Source organism: Strix aluco, chromosome Z (assembly GCF_031877795.1).
Source record: "Strix aluco isolate bStrAlu1 chromosome Z, bStrAlu1.hap1, whole genome shotgun sequence".
Lineage (NCBI taxonomy): Eukaryota > Metazoa > Chordata > Aves > Strigiformes > Strigidae > Strix > Strix aluco.
In genome coordinates this window covers 24,003,760-24,019,344 of record NC_133971.1, presented here as the reverse complement: position 1 = coordinate 24,019,344, position 15,585 = coordinate 24,003,760, and positions in this window count along the sequence as shown.

Here is a 15,585-nt window from a genome sequence, read left to right as displayed (position 1 = left end):
CTCCCCCTTCTCCTGGTGCCTGTCCCTGTCCTACCTGCCCCACTGTGGGTGACACTCGCCTGCTGGGGGGCACGGCCATGGGCCCCCGGAGCCCCAGGGCCATGCCCGTGGTGCCTCCTCCCGCAGGAAATCCTGCTGCAGCCGCCCACCTGCTGCGCAGCAGATGCCGAGGCCAGAGCGGGCAGGAGGGGAAGCTGGTTTTGCCACGGATCCGATGGGGACCCGACTGGGAAATCCCAAGGGTCCGGAGCGAGCTGTAACCTTGCCCCCTCCAGCACTTGTCTCTGCACCCCACAGAGGGTGAACAGCAGGAACCTCTCCAAGGTGGGGAGATGTTTGTCCTGCGGGACGTGTCTGTGCCTGTGCCGGGGTGTTCGCGTATGCCTGCGCAGGGCTCAGTTTCGGGCATCTCTGGAGGCAGTGAAGAAGCCCGCTGTGGAAGGGAGCGACCTGCCAAGGAACAGGCTGAATAACCCCTGAGCTCCCCTGTTTCTCATGCTGCTCATGCTCAACAGCTGCTGACAGCAGCAGTGCTGCAGCGCTCGCACCTGGCCTGCTAGCTGCTGGAGGAGCGAGTGTCACAGCCCTTTTCCCTGCGCACATGGCCTGCGGATTTGTGACGCTGTCATCGTGGAGAACTTTCACATCTTTCTGCTGCTGCTTTCAGCAGCTGGCGTGTTCCATGGCAGTAGGAATCAGGGCAGCGGGCTCCTCGGTAGATGCCCGATTGTTTCTCTCCCAGAAGACAGCGTTTGGAACACTGCTCAGTACCTCAGACTCCTGCCTCCTCTGGCCGTGCCTTGGCATCCAGAGGAGCCCAGCTACTTTCACGGGAGCTGTGAGAACAGACACAGACACACATATGCAGAACGGGGCTGTTAACAGATCTCATCCCACCACCGTGCAGAGAAGCAGTTCCCGAGGTGAACCGGTGTTTACTCCCTGGGAGAGGCTTTGTCAGATTTCTGCCCCTGCCTCTGAGGGGCTTTGGTTTAGCAGAGCGGTGACCTGAAATCAAGAGGGCGGGACTGGTTCTGCCAGGGAAAGGACTTTCTCAGCGGCGTCCTCTATGCACACATGAACCCATCCTCACCCTCCCTCGGTGCCCTGGACTCTGGGAAACAACTGCTTGCTGTGATTTGGGGAAAGCAGGAATGGCTGGTTTCAGCAGAGGCGAGGCCTGAGGGTCAGAGCTTCTTCCACAGCTCTCCCGCTTCTGCTTTGCCGGCCGAGGAACTGATGGATGCTCCGGTGTCAACGTCTCTGTCCCAGGGAGCAGCTCAGCAGTCGACACGAACGCCCACGGGCCTCATCACAGTTATCACGCTGGGGGGTGTCGGCTGTGCCGACGGGAAATGTTAAACAAGGAGACGTGGATGTGCCCTGAAACCCAACTCTGTCACGCTGGCAACGTCTCCAGGTGCCGTTCCAAATGCAGGTTGGGGTCTTGGGAAGCCTCCTGATGTGAAGTGCCCCCGGTGCCCTTCCCTGTCCCTGGGAGCAGTCGTTGTTTAAGCCACGTAAGGAAAACCTGCGTCCGTGGCAGGGAGGAAAGAAATCATCACTAGATTACTGCCTGGCTCCCCAAAACATCACCCAGGGATACATTTTCACAACCAACTCCTGCTCTTTCCCCACCGTGTGCCACACACAGGGCTGTCGCTTGCACCACTGCCCTCCCGTCACAGTGGGACAGGACAACCTCCCGATCCTAAAATTTGCCTACGTGTCTTCTGTGCGCAGGCACCGACCTCCACTAACTGCCCACAGGCACTGGAACAGCGGCGACAGGCTGCAGGGCGTCACTCTGTCCATACGCTTAATTCCTTCCCAAGACGCCTCCGGCTCACAGCGGGTGCCTTTGCCAAACCATCGCTGCCTCCGTCACCATCAAGTTGGGTTTTTTTCAGTATTAAATGTCTCAACCATCTACAATGAATCTTTGTGAGATTTGTCTTCTAAGCAGTGTGGATGCTAGGGCAGTACACTCCAGATAGGCCCACAGTAGCATTTCAGCCGATTAGGATCTCGGGAAATGGTTTCTGCACGCCCGTGCCTTTCTCTTGCTTGCACAGCAGAGGGAGGCATGAGGCCCATGGGGGGATGAACATGCCCTTCCCTCGTCCTTGAGAAAGCACTGTGAAAACAGGAAAGAGATCAGTTCATGGAGGACAGAACATTCCTCCAGCGTGCCACATAGAGTCCATGAAAATGGCCGGCAAAATCAAATATGTGAGGCAGAATATATGTGTCATAAATGTACAGCAAATCTGAATCACTGGCAGTTAGTAAGGCTGCTGGGTTCTGGTGTGGGGTCTTTTGTCCCTGTTGCGCTGTGTCTTAGGAGACCGTTTAATTGCATGTCACGTGACTGATGTGATGCTGAGACAGAATACCCGCTAAAGGAGTTTCGGTCTGCAATAGTTTCTTCCGTTACTCCAATGCTGTTAGGATTTCCTCACGTCTCACTGCTGAGGAAAATGGTAATTACAAGCATGTCTGAATTCACCTGTCCAAAGCCACTGAACACAGCCTTTTATACACGGGAACCTGGTAGAGAAACTCAGCTATGGTGCAAGAGAAGTAATCCTTGGGCAGTTTTGCGTTCCTCATGCGGGAAGAAAAGTTTGTGCTCGGAGTGCAAAAAGGATATAAAAGATCAGGAAAATAATTTTTTCTACCAAAATGGAAGCTGCATCTCCTTAGTGTGATAGAGCAGTCATGGCATCAGTGGAGACACGTACAGGGAGGTAATCCCTGTTTCAAACAACGAGGCTGAAAGTAGTAAGTCCAGCCAGGAGAAGCAGAACGAACTGGATGGAATTGGGACAGGAACGAGCTTGGGCCCCTGCGCCTCAGCCCGCGGGCGCCATCTTGTGGGCAGGCGTCCATTAGCCGCGGCCGAGCTGGTCACATCCCCCCTTCTCCTGCGAGGGGTCCCGGGTGCCACGGCAGGAGCAGCAGCTGGGCCTGGGCCCCTCAGGCCCCTCAGACCTCTCAGGCCCCTCAGGCCCCTCAGGGCCAGGGTGCCGGCTGCCTCTGCTGAGGGCTGTGGGAGTTTGTGTGTGCCCCGTGAGCTCGGGGTGCGGCTACTGGCTTAACAGCCCCGCTCCGCAGAGGGTCCAGGGTGAAGCGCAGCTTTGGTGGTAGCAACAGCTTCGTTGGGTCACCACTGGGCCCAGGGTGCCTGAAGGACCCGCCTGTCCCCGCAGCACGGGGTGGCGGTGGTTTGGTCACCTCTCTGGTGGGGCATGCCCCGAGGGGCAACAGATCCTCGGCCACAGCCTGCCACGTCCCAGCGACTTGACGCACCAACTGTGAGACTGCCAGACGTCCCGGGAGGACATCGGGTGCTGTTGCTGTGAAGACGCACATTGCAGCTCCTACATCCTTCTCGCTGTCATAAATGAACCCTCAGAATTTGAAATTCATGCCTACATTTTGACTCTCACTTTTCCCTGCTACCCACAGTAGTAGAATGGGCTTTCCTTCGCCAGAGTGTTATAGGGTAGAACCACTCATTTAAAGTCAGACCATGAGATCTGAGTTAATGGATTTATGGCTGCAGGCAAATAACTAGGTTGCAGACCGGTCCTTTGCCAAACGTCAGTAATTGCTGCACACGGCACGTGCAGTGCAGGAAGCCAGTAAAAGTTTCAGAGCGCGCTGTGAGGAATGGCTGGATTTCACAATTGGTGAAGGGGAGTTGCCCGAGAGATGGCCAAAATGCACACAGAAACTGGAGGGGAGCGCTACAGACATGCTGGGAAGTGGAGTCGTGCAAGGAGAAGAGCACCAGCCTAACCACGCCTGGAACATCGTTTCAGTATGACACTGCCTAAATGATGCTGCCCAAAGTACCAAACCTGGGAACAGGTGCAGCCAAGTTGGGACCAACGGGGAAAAAAGTAATTAGGGCTGAGTTGTTTATTTTGGTAAGAAGCTGGACTGGGGAAAGTGAGGTACAGGGGCATCTGAGGGGGCTGCAGAGAAGACACAGGCAAGGCCTTGGTGACTGGCATGAAATGCCGATGGTGAGCAGAAGACACTGGTGAGGAGAGGGAGTGGGAAGTGGGGTTGTGGTAGCCCCAGAGGTGTGTGCGGAGGCACGAGTGACGCGGGGGCAGACGTCCCATTGTGACATCACCGCGCGGTGGGCTGTGATGTCAGCGAGCGATGGACCGTGACGTCACGTCCCTCACTGCTTATATTCGGGCGCCGGCAGAGCCCAGCCCAGTCTGGCTCGTGCCTGGACTCCTGCCGAGCGTGCCTGCGAGGTCTGGAGGGTTCGAGCGAGGCTGCTCCCGGTGCTGGGTGGTGCTTTGGGGGCTGCCGTCGGCAGCTCTCGGTGCCCGTCCCGGAGCCATCCCCTGGGTTTCCCCGGCCCTGCCTGGGTCAGGCAGCCGGGCACCGCCGGGTGCTTGTGGAAGCGGAGGTGAGCTGTGCGGGGAAGCGTCCCCCGGGGTGGGCGAAGGGGCTCGGGGAGCTGGAGGGTGTCCTTCGCGAGGGGCCTGGGCATTTCTTCCTCCCTTCCCCTCCCCTTGCCGGGACAGTGAGTGACCAGGGCCTGCCTTCATTTTGCAGTGTGTGTGATGCCAGCGAGGGGGACCAGCTCCTAATCCTCAGCTCTCCCAAACCTGCTGCGGCGCATGAACATGGCCACGGGGACAGAGCAGATCTGCCCCATCTGCCGTGATGTGCCACGTAACAACACTTACGCGATGCCCTGTGGTCACCGGTTCTGCCTGGGCTGCATCCTGCGCTGGGTACGCAGGAAGCCAGAGTGCCCACTCTGCAGACGACTGGTAGAGAAGGTCCGCTTTCGTCTGTTTACAGAAAATCGCTATCTAAGCTGTGTCATCAGAGAGCCAGAAGAGTTGCCAGACGTCAGCAGCCAGGCAGGCACAGCTCCCAGCCGCCCGGCCCAAAACAGCCCCCATTGCCCTGTGGTGTCCCCTGCACCTTCTCCACAGGGGACTGCAGGGCCAGAGACAGAGCCGGTGGCTGGCATCCCGCCTGCAGTCTGGGCACAACTCTTCCAGAGACGGGGGTATCTTCTTCAACCCGTGCTGCTGCCCTGGCTGCGTCAGGAGCTGCAGGCAATATGTGGGCCCCGCTGGTGGCAGGCACGTCGTGCAGAGGCCAGAATCCTGCACACCCTGTGCGTCAGCGGCCCGGTTGCGGAGGCCATGGTCCAGGTGCTGCAGCCTGACCTTGGGGAACGTGCAGCACCTCTGGTCCATGGCGTCATCAATATCATCGTGGACCAGTGCAGCCAGGATGCCCGGGGCCTGCTGCACAACCTTCCTGTGTGGGAAGAGGATGACAGCTCTGGGGCTGGCTCCAGCTCCACCAGCCCCAGCCCCACCAGCTCCCGGTGGGGGACTCCCCGCTCCAGCTCCACCAGCCCCAGCCCCACCAGCTCCCGGTGGGGGACTCCCCGCTCCAGCTCCACCAGCCCCAGCCCCACCAGCTCCCGGTGGGGGACTCCCCCCTCCCACCCATCCTCCTCCAGCAGCTCTGCAGGCTCCGATGGGGAGGAGGAAGCTGGCACCTCGGAGGCCGCCCTCCGCGGGGCTCTCAGCCGCCCCCCATCTGCTCCTGTCCTAGCAGAGCAGGAGCAGCCCCAGGAGGAGCCGGGGCAGGCGATGGTGGCAGGTCCCTCTGCCCAGGGCTGCAGCCACAGCCCCTCCATTCCTTACAGGCCAGGGACCGCTCAAATGGGGGGTCCCGGCACCCACCGAAGAGGAGGGCCCCCAGCCCCCAGGACTCTGCCCAGCCCTGCAAGAGGCCGCCCCGCCAGCAGCACTAGCAGGGCTGTAGCAAGTCTTTCTTCAAGGAGAAGACAATAAATCGCTCTTTCTCTCACCCCATCTCTGGGTGCTGCTTTCTCCCCCTTCTCCTGGTGCCTGTCCCTGTCCTACCTGCCCCACTGTGGGTGACACTCGCCTGCTGGGGGGCACGGCCATGGGCCCCCGGAGCCCCAGGGCCATGCCCGTGGTGCCTCCTCCCGCAGGAAATCCTGCTGCAGCCGCCCACCTGCTGCGCAGCAGATGCCGAGGCCAGAGCGGGCAGGAGGGGAAGCTGGTTTTGCCACGGATCCGATGGGGACCCGACTGGGAAATCCCAAGGGTCCGGAGCGAGCTGTAACCTTGCCCCCGCCAGCACTTGTCTCTGCACCCCACAGAGGGTGAACAGCAGGAACCTCTCCAAGGTGGGGAGATGTTTGTCCTGCGGGACGTGTCTGTGCCTGTGCCGGGGTGTTCGCGTATGCCTGCGCAGGGCTCAGTTTCGGGCATCTCTGGAGGCAGTGAAGAAGCCCGCTGTGGAAGGGAGCGACCTGCCAAGGAACAGGCTGAATAACCCCTGAGCTCCCCTGTTTCTCATGCTGCTCATGCTCAACAGCTGCTGACAGCAGCAGTGCTGCAGCGCTCGCACCTGGCCTGCTAGCTGCTGGAGGAGCGAGTGTCACAGCCCTTTTCCCTGCGCACATGGCCTGCGGATTTGTGACGCTGTCATCGTGGAGAACTTTCACATCTTTCTGCTGCTGCTTTCAGCAGCTGGCGTGTTCCATGGCAGTAGGAATCAGGGCAGCGGGCTCCTCGGTAGATGCCCGATTGTTTCTCTCCCAGAAGACAGCGTTTGGAACACTGCTCAGTACCTCAGACTCCTGCCTCCTCTGGCCGTGCCTTGGCATCCAGAGGAGCCCAGCTACTTTCACGGGAGCTGTGAGAACAGACACAGACACACATATGCAGAACGGGGCTGTTAACAGATCTCATCCCACCACCGTGCAGAGAAGCAGTTCCCGAGGTGAACCGGTGTTTACTCCCTGGGAGAGGCTTTGTCAGATTTCTGCCCCTGCCTCTGAGGGGCTTTGGTTTAGCAGAGCGGTGACCTGAAATCAAGAGGGCGGGACTGGTTCTGCCAGGGAAAGGACTTTCTCAGCGGCGTCCTCTATGCACACATGAACCCATCCTCACCCTCCCTCGGTGCCCTGGACTCTGGGAAACAACTGCTTGCTGTGATTTGGGGAAAGCAGGAATGGCTGGTTTCAGCAGAGGCGAGGCCTGAGGGTCAGAGCTTCTTCCACAGCTCTCCCGCTTCTGCTTTGCCGGCCGAGGAACTGATGGATGCTCCGGTGTCAACGTCTCTGTCCCAGGGAGCAGCTCAGCAGTCGACACGAACGCCCACGGGCCTCATCACAGTTATCACGCTGGGGGGTGTCGGCTGTGCCGACGGGAAATGTTAAACAAGGAGACGTGGATGTGCCCTGAAACCCAACTCTGTCACGCTGGCAACGTCTCCAGGTGCCGTTCCAAATGCAGGTTGGGGTCTTGGGAAGCCTCCTGATGTGAAGTGCCCCCGGTGCCCTTCCCTGTCCCTGGGAGCAGTCGTTGTTTAAGCCACGTAAGGAAAACCTGCGTCCGTGGCAGGGAGGAAAGAAATCATCACTAGATTACTGCCTGGCTCCCCAAAACATCACCCAGGGATACATTTTCACAACCAACTCCTGCTCTTTCCCCACCGTGTGCCACACACAGGGCTGTCGCTTGCACCACTGCCCTCCCGTCACAGTGGGACAGGACAACCTCCCGATCCTAAAATTTGCCTACGTGTCTTCTGTGCGCAGGCACCGACCTCCACTAACTGCCCACAGGCACTGGAACAGCGGCGACAGGCTGCAGGGCGTCACTCTGTCCATACGCTTAATTCCTTCCCAAGACGCCTCCGGCTCACAGCGGGTGCCTTTGCCAAACCATCGCTGCCTCCGTCACCATCAAGTTGGGTTTTTTTCAGTATTAAATGTCTCAACCATCTACAATGAATCTTTGTGAGATTTGTCTTCTAAGCAGTGTGGATGCTAGGGCAGTACACTCCAGATAGGCCCACAGTAGCATTTCAGCCGATTAGGATCTCGGGAAATGGTTTCTGCACGCCCGTGCCTTTCTCTTGCTTGCACAGCAGAGGGAGGCATGAGGCCCATGGGGGGATGAACATGCCCTTCCCTCGTCCTTGAGAAAGCACTGTGAAAACAGGAAAGAGATCAGTTCATGGAGGACAGAACATTCCTCCAGCGTGCCACATAGAGTCCATGAAAATGGCCGGCAAAATCAAATATGTGAGGCAGAATATATGTGTCATAAATGTACAGCAAATCTGAATCACTGGCAGTTAGTAAGGCTGCTGGGTTCTGGTGTGGGGTCTTTTGTCCCTGTTGCGCTGTGTCTTAGGAGACCGTTTAATTGCATGTCACGTGACTGATGTGATGCTGAGACAGAATACCCGCTAAAGGAGTTTCGGTCTGCAATAGTTTCTTCCGTTACTCCAATGCTGTTAGGATTTCCTCACGTCTCACTGCTGAGGAAAATGGTAATTACAAGCATGTCTGAATTCACCTGTCCAAAGCCACTGAACACAGCCTTTTATACACGGGAACCTGGTAGAGAAACTCAGCTATGGTGCAAGAGAAGTAATCCTTGGGCAGTTTTGCGTTCCTCATGCGGGAAGAAAAGTTTGTGCTCGGAGTGCAAAAAGGATATAAAAGATCAGGAAAATAATTTTTTCTACCAAAATGGAAGCTGCATCTCCTTAGTGTGATAGAGCAGTCATGGCATCAGTGGAGACACGTACAGGGAGGTAATCCCTGTTTCAAACAACGAGGCTGAAAGTAGTAAGTCCAGCCAGGAGAAGCAGAACGAACTGGATGGAATTGGGACAGGAACGAGCTTGGGCCCCTGCGCCTCAGCCCGCGGGCGCCATCTTGTGGGCAGGCGTCCATTAGCCGCGGCCGAGCTGGTCACATCCCCCCTTCTCCTGCGAGGGGTCCCGGGTGCCACGGCAGGAGCAGCAGCTGGGCCTGGGCCCCTCAGGCCCCTCAGACCTCTCAGGCCCCTCAGGCCCCTCAGGGCCAGGGTGCCGGCTGCCTCTGCTGAGGGCTGTGGGAGTTTGTGTGTGCCCCGTGAGCTCGGGGTGCGGCTACTGGCTTAACAGCCCCGCTCCGCAGAGGGTCCAGGGTGAAGCGCAGCTTTGGTGGTAGCAACAGCTTCGTTGGGTCACCACTGGGCCCAGGGTGCCTGAAGGACCCGCCTGTCCCCGCAGCACGGGGTGGCGGTGGTTTGGTCACCTCTCTGGTGGGGCACGCCCCGAGGGGCAACAGATCCTCGGCCACAGCCTGCCACGTCCCAGCGACTTGACGCACCAACTGTGAGACTGCCAGACGTCCCGGGAGGACATCGGGTGCTGTTGCTGTGAAGACGCACATTGCAGCTCCTACATCCTTCTCGCTGTCATAAATGAACCCTCAGAATTTGAAATTCATGCCTACATTTTGACTCTCACTTTTCCCTGCTACCCACAGTAGTAGAATGGGCTTTCCTTCGCCAGAGTGTTATAGGGTAGAACCACTCATTTAAAGTCAGACCATGAGATCTGAGTTAATGGATTTATGGCTGCAGGCAAATAACTAGGTTGCAGACCGGTCCTTTGCCAAACGTCAGTAATTGCTGCACACGGCACGTGCAGTGCAGGAAGCCAGTAAAAGTTTCAGAGCGCGCTGTGAGGAATGGCTGGATTTCACAATTGGTGAAGGGGAGTTGCCCGAGAGATGGCCAAAATGCACACAGAAACTGGAGGGGAGCGCTACAGACATGCTGGGAAGTGGAGTCGTGCAAGGAGAAGAGCACCAGCCTAACCACGCCTGGAACATCGTTTCAGTATGACACTGCCTAAATGATGCTGCCCAAAGTACCAAACCTGGGAACAGGTGCAGCCAAGTTGGGACCAACGGGGAAAAAAGTAATTAGGGCTGAGTTGTTTATTTTGGTAAGAAGCTGGACTGGGGAAAGTGAGGTACAGGGGCATCTGAGGGGGCTGCAGAGAAGACACAGGCAAGGCCTTGGTGACTGGCATGAAATGCCGATGGTGAGCAGAAGACACTGGTGAGGAGAGGGAGTGGGAAGTGGGGTTGTGGTAGCCCCAGAGGTGTGTGCGGAGGCACGAGTGACGCGGGGGCAGACGTCCCATTGTGACATCACCGCGCGGTGGGCTGTGATGTCAGCGAGCGATGGACCGTGACGTCACGTCCCTCACTGCTTATATTCGGGCGCCGGCAGAGCCCAGCCCAGTCTGGCTCGTGCCTGGACTCCTGCCGAGCGTGCCTGCGAGGTCTGGAGGGTTCGAGCGAGGCTGCTCCCGGTGCTGGGTGGTGCTTTGGGGGCTGCCGTCGGCAGCTCTCGGTGCCCGTCCCGGAGCCATCCCCTGGGTTTCCCCGGCCCTGCCTGGGTCAGGCAGCCGGGCACCGCCGGGTGCTTGTGGAAGCGGAGGTGAGCTGTGCGGGGAAGCGTCCCCCGGGGTGGGCGAAGGGGCTCGGGGAGCTGGAGGGTGTCCTTCGCGAGGGGCCTGGGCATTTCTTCCTCCCTTCCCCTCCCCTTGCCGGGACAGTGAGTGACCAGGGCCTGCCTTCATTTTGCAGTGTGTGTGATGCCAGCGAGGGGGACCAGCTCCTAATCCTCAGCTCTCCCAAACCTGCTGCGGCGCATGAACATGGCCACGGGGACAGAGCAGATCTGCCCCATCTGCCGTGATGTGCCACGTAACAACACTTACGCGATGCCCTGTGGTCACCGGTTCTGCCTGGGCTGCATCCTGCGCTGGGTACGCAGGAAGCCAGAGTGCCCACTCTGCAGACGACTGGTAGAGAAGGTCCGCTTTCGTCTGTTTACAGAAAATCGCTATCTAAGCTGTGTCATCAGAGAGCCAGAAGAGTTGCCAGACGTCAGCAGCCAGGCAGGCACAGCTCCCAGCCGCCCGGCCCAAAACAGCCCCCATTGCCCTGTGGTGTCCCCTGCACCTTCTCCACAGGGGACTGCAGGGCCAGAGACAGAGCCGGTGGCTGGCATCCCGCCTGCAGTCTGGGCACAACTCTTCCAGAGACGGGGGTATCTTCTTCAACCCGTGCTGCTGCCCTGGCTGCGTCAGGAGCTGCAGGCAATATGTGGGCCCCGCTGGTGGCAGGCACGTCGTGCAGAGGCCAGAATCCTGCACACCCTGTGCGTCAGCGGCCCGGTTGCGGAGGCCATGGTCCAGGTGCTGCAGCCTGACCTTGGGGAACGTGCAGCACCTCTGGTCCATGGCGTCATCAATATCATCGTGGACCAGTGCAGCCAGGATGCCCGGGGCCTGCTGCACAACCTTCCTGTGTGGGAAGAGGATGACAGCTCTGGGGCTGGCTCCAGCTCCACCAGCCCCAGCCCCACCAGCTCCCGGTGGGGGACTCCCCGCTCCAGCTCCACCAGCCCCAGCCCCACCAGCTCCCGGTGGGGGACTCCCCGCTCCAGCTCCACCAGCCCCAGCCCCACCAGCTCCCGGTGGGGGACTCCCCGCTCCAGCTCCACCAGCCCCAGCCCCACCAGCTCCCGGTGGGGGACTCCCCGCTCCAGCTCCACCAGCCCCAGCCCCACCAGCTCCCGGTGGGGGACTCCCCGCTCCAGCTCCACCAGCCCCAGCCCCACCAGCTCCCGATGGGGGACTCCCCCCTCCCACCCATCCTCCTCCAGCAGCTCTGCAGGCTCCGATGGGGAGGAGGAAGCTGGCACCTCGGAGGCCGCCCTCCGCGGGGCTCTCGGCCGCCCCCCATCTGCTCCTGTCCTAGCAGAGCAGGAGCAGCCCCAGGAGGAGCCGGGGCAGGCGATGGTGGCAGGTCCCTCTGCCCAGGGCTGCAGCCACAGCCCCTCCATTCCTTACAGGCCAGGGACCGCTCAAATGGGGGGTCCCGGCACCCACCGAAGAGGAGGGCCCCCAGCCCCCAGGACTCTGCCCAGCCCTGCAAGAGGCCGCCCCGCCAGCAGCACTAGCAGGGCTGTAGCAAGTCTTTCTTCAAGGAGAAGACAATAAATCGCTCTTTCTCTCACCCCATCTCTGGGTGCTGCTTTCTCCCCCTTCTCCTGGTGCCTGTCCCTGTCCTACCTGCCCCACTGTGGGTGACACTCGCCTGCTGGGGGGCACGGCCATGGGCCCCCGGAGCCCCAGGGCCATGCCCGTGGTGCCTCCTCCCGCAGGAAATCCTGCTGCAGCCGCCCACCTGCTGCGCAGCAGATGCCGAGGCCAGAGCGGGCAGGAGGGGAAGCTGGTTTTGCCACGGATCCGATGGGGACCCGACTGGGAAATCCCAAGGGTCCGGGGCGAGCTGTAACCTTGCCCCCGCCAGCACTTGTCTCTGCACCCCACAGAGGGTGACACAGCAGGAACCTCTCCAAGGTGGGGAGATGTTTGTCCTGCGGGACGTGTCTGTGCCTGTGCCGGGGTGTTCGCGTATGCCTGCGCAGGGCTCAGTTTCGGGCATCTCTGGAGGCAGTGAAGAAGCCCGCTGTGGAAGGGAGCGACCTGCCAAGGAACAGGCTGAATAACCCCTGAGCTCCCCTGTTTCTCATGCTGCTCATGCTCAACAGCTGCTGACAGCAGCAGTGCTGCAGCGCTCGCACCTGGCCTGCTAGCTGCTGGAGGAGCGAGTGTCACAGCCCTTTTCCCTGCGCACATGGCCTGCGGATTTGTGACGCTGTCATCGTGGAGAACTTTCACATCTTTCTGCTGCTGCTTTCAGCAGCTGGCGTGTTCCATGGCAGTAGGAATCAGGGCAGCGGGCTCCTCGGTAGATGCCCGATTGTTTCTCTCCCAGAAGACAGCGTTTGGAACACTGCTCAGTACCTCAGACTCCTGCCTCCTCTGGCCGTGCCTTGGCATCCAGAGGAGCCCAGCTACTTTCACGGGAGCTGTGAGAACAGACACAGACACACATATGCAGAACGGGGCTGTTAACAGATCTCATCCCACCACCGTGCAGAGAAGCAGTTCCCGAGGTGAACCGGTGTTTACTCCCTGGGAGAGGCTTTGTCAGATTTCTGCCCCTGCCTCTGAGGGGCTTTGGTTTAGCAGAGCGGTGACCTGAAATCAAGAGGGCGGGACTGGTTCTGCCAGGGAAAGGACTTTCTCAGCGGCGTCCTCTATGCACACATGAACCCATCCTCACCCTCCCTCGGTGCCCTGGACTCTGGGAAACAACTGCTTGCTGTGATTTGGGGAAAGCAGGAATGGCTGGTTTCAGCAGAGGCGAGGCCTGAGGGTCAGAGCTTCTTCCACAGCTCTCCCGCTTCTGCTTTGCCGGCCGAGGAACTGATGGATGCTCCGGTGTCAACGTCTCTGTCCCAGGGAGCAGCTCAGCAGTCGACACGAACGCCCACGGGCCTCATCACAGTTATCACGCTGGGGGGTGTCGGCTGTGCCGACGGGAAATGTTAAACAAGGAGACGTGGATGTGCCCTGAAACCCAACTCTGTCACGCTGGCAACGTCTCCAGGTGCCGTTCCAAATGCAGGTTGGGGTCTTGGGAAGCCTCCTGATGTGAAGTGCCCCCGGTGCCCTTCCCTGTCCCTGGGAGCAGTCGTTGTTTAAGCCACGTAAGGAAAACCTGCGTCCGTGGCAGGGAGGAAAGAAATCATCACTAGATTACTGCCTGGCTCCCCAAAACATCACCCAGGGATACATTTTCACAACCAACTCCTGCTCTTTCCCCACCGTGTGCCACACACAGGGCTGTCGCTTGCACCACTGCCCTCCTGTCACAGTGGGACAGGACAACCTCCCGATCCTAAAATTTGCCTACGTGTCTTCTGTGCGCAGGCACCGACCTCCACTAACTGCCCACAGGCACTGGAACAGCGGCGACAGGCTGCAGGGCGTCACTCTGTCCATACTCTTAATTCCTTCCCAAGACGCCTCCGGCTCATGGCGGGTGCCTTTGCCAAACCATCGCTGCCTCAGTCACCACCAAGTTGGGTTTTTTTCAGTATTACATGTCTCAACCATGTACAATGAAGCTTTGTGGGTCTGACGTTTGTGACAAAGAAATCACATGCCTACTGGCAAACTCAGAGGAGATGGAGGGAAACCTCTGAGACCCCGAGTTATTCCACGGCCTGACCCTGGGGTGTCACACTCAGCCAAGGAGGGTTGGTATAGGGTACCTGGGAGGAAAACAGTAAAGGCTGTTGCGATTCACTCAGCTACCCTGTTCTGGTGTCGCTGAAAGGGGCAGGCGAAGGGCAGCCTGCTCCTCCCACGGGAACAGTCTGGCTTAGCTATCTTTATAACAGAAGGCATCCCTTCGGTCCTCCGTCAGACAGCTGCGGATCAGATCTCCTGTCACAAGCGACACCCCCTTCTTTTCCAGCCCGGAGAGTATCTTCAAGTGCTCTAGGTGAAGCTCCTTTAGTTCGCATTGCTCTTCTTTGACCTCCCGTTCCAAACCATTCCTAGCCCTGCAAAAAAAAGAAAACAACAAAAAAACAGCCGACAGGTGAAGATAGTCGAGCTGTTGTGTTACCACCGGTTTTGGCTCAGTAGGAGAAGTGCGCCTCTCTACCCTGTTCCACCACAGAGCCGCGAGCATCTGAGCGTGAAAAGTGTGGTTGTGTGACAAGCACAGCTTCTCTGCAGACGGGAAAGTAACCCCCAATGGGCACACCTGCAGACAGAAACGAAAGGAGGGTTCACGCCTCTGCCAGCTGCTGTCTGCAGCCTGCCAGAAGAGCCGGGAAGGCCAAGCGGGCGCGTTCCCTGGGGCGTGTCGCAGACGGAGCGAGCTGTGTGAGGGAGCTTCGACACGCTCGAAGGGGAAGAAGGGGAGAGGCAAGAGGGGGGCTAATGCACAGACGGCCGCGCTCGCTGCGAGGGGCAGGTGGAGCTCACGCTGCTTGACAAGCGCTTCACCAGGTCCCGGCTCAGGGCTCGCTGGCGCCAGCAGCCGTCGGGGCGCTCGGGGCCGCCACCCCACCCCGCGGCAGCGCGCCCGCCGGCCCCTCCCGAGCTCCCGCCGACTCCGCAGCCGGGCGAGCGGCCGGGCAAGCAGAGCGCCGGCGGGGCACGGAGGGCCGGGAACGCGGCGTCCGCCCCCCCCGCCGACGGCCGCCTCTCCGCGGGCCGCCGCCGGGAATCGCCGCTCCGTCCCCGCTCTCGGGGCGGAGGCCACCCCGCAGCCGCCGCCTCCGGGCCCGCTCCTCGCCCCCGCGGGCCACCCCGGCCCCGCACGGCCCCGGGCCGGGGCCGCCCCCCGGGCTCTGCCCCCGCGCTGCTGCCGGGGCGTCCCGGGGGCGCTGCCGGACGCGCCCGCGGGCTCCCGCGCCCCGGCCCGTCGCGGCGCGCAGGAGGGCGGCGGGGAAGCGGCAACGCCGCCGCGTCGCCCCGGCTCCCGCCGCCCGAACGCCCCCGGGGCCGGGCCGGGGCCGGAGGCAGCTCCGCCCGCGGGCTCCCACCCGCCCCTCGCCGCCCGCCCCGGCCTCCCCGCCCGCCCCGGCCTCCCCGCGCCCGCCCAGCCCGGCTCACCCCGCGGTGCGGAACGGCGCGGCAGCCCCGCTACGGGCGCCTGTCTCCGTGCGGGCGGGCGGGCAGCGCCCGCCGGCCGGGCATCGTGGGCCGCCCTCCCGCCTCGGCGCGGAACGGGGGGAGGGGGGGGGGCCGGGGCCGCCCTCCCTCGGCCTGGGGCTGCTCGGCCGCCGCCGCCGGCTCCTCCCGCACGGCGCCCGGAGGATC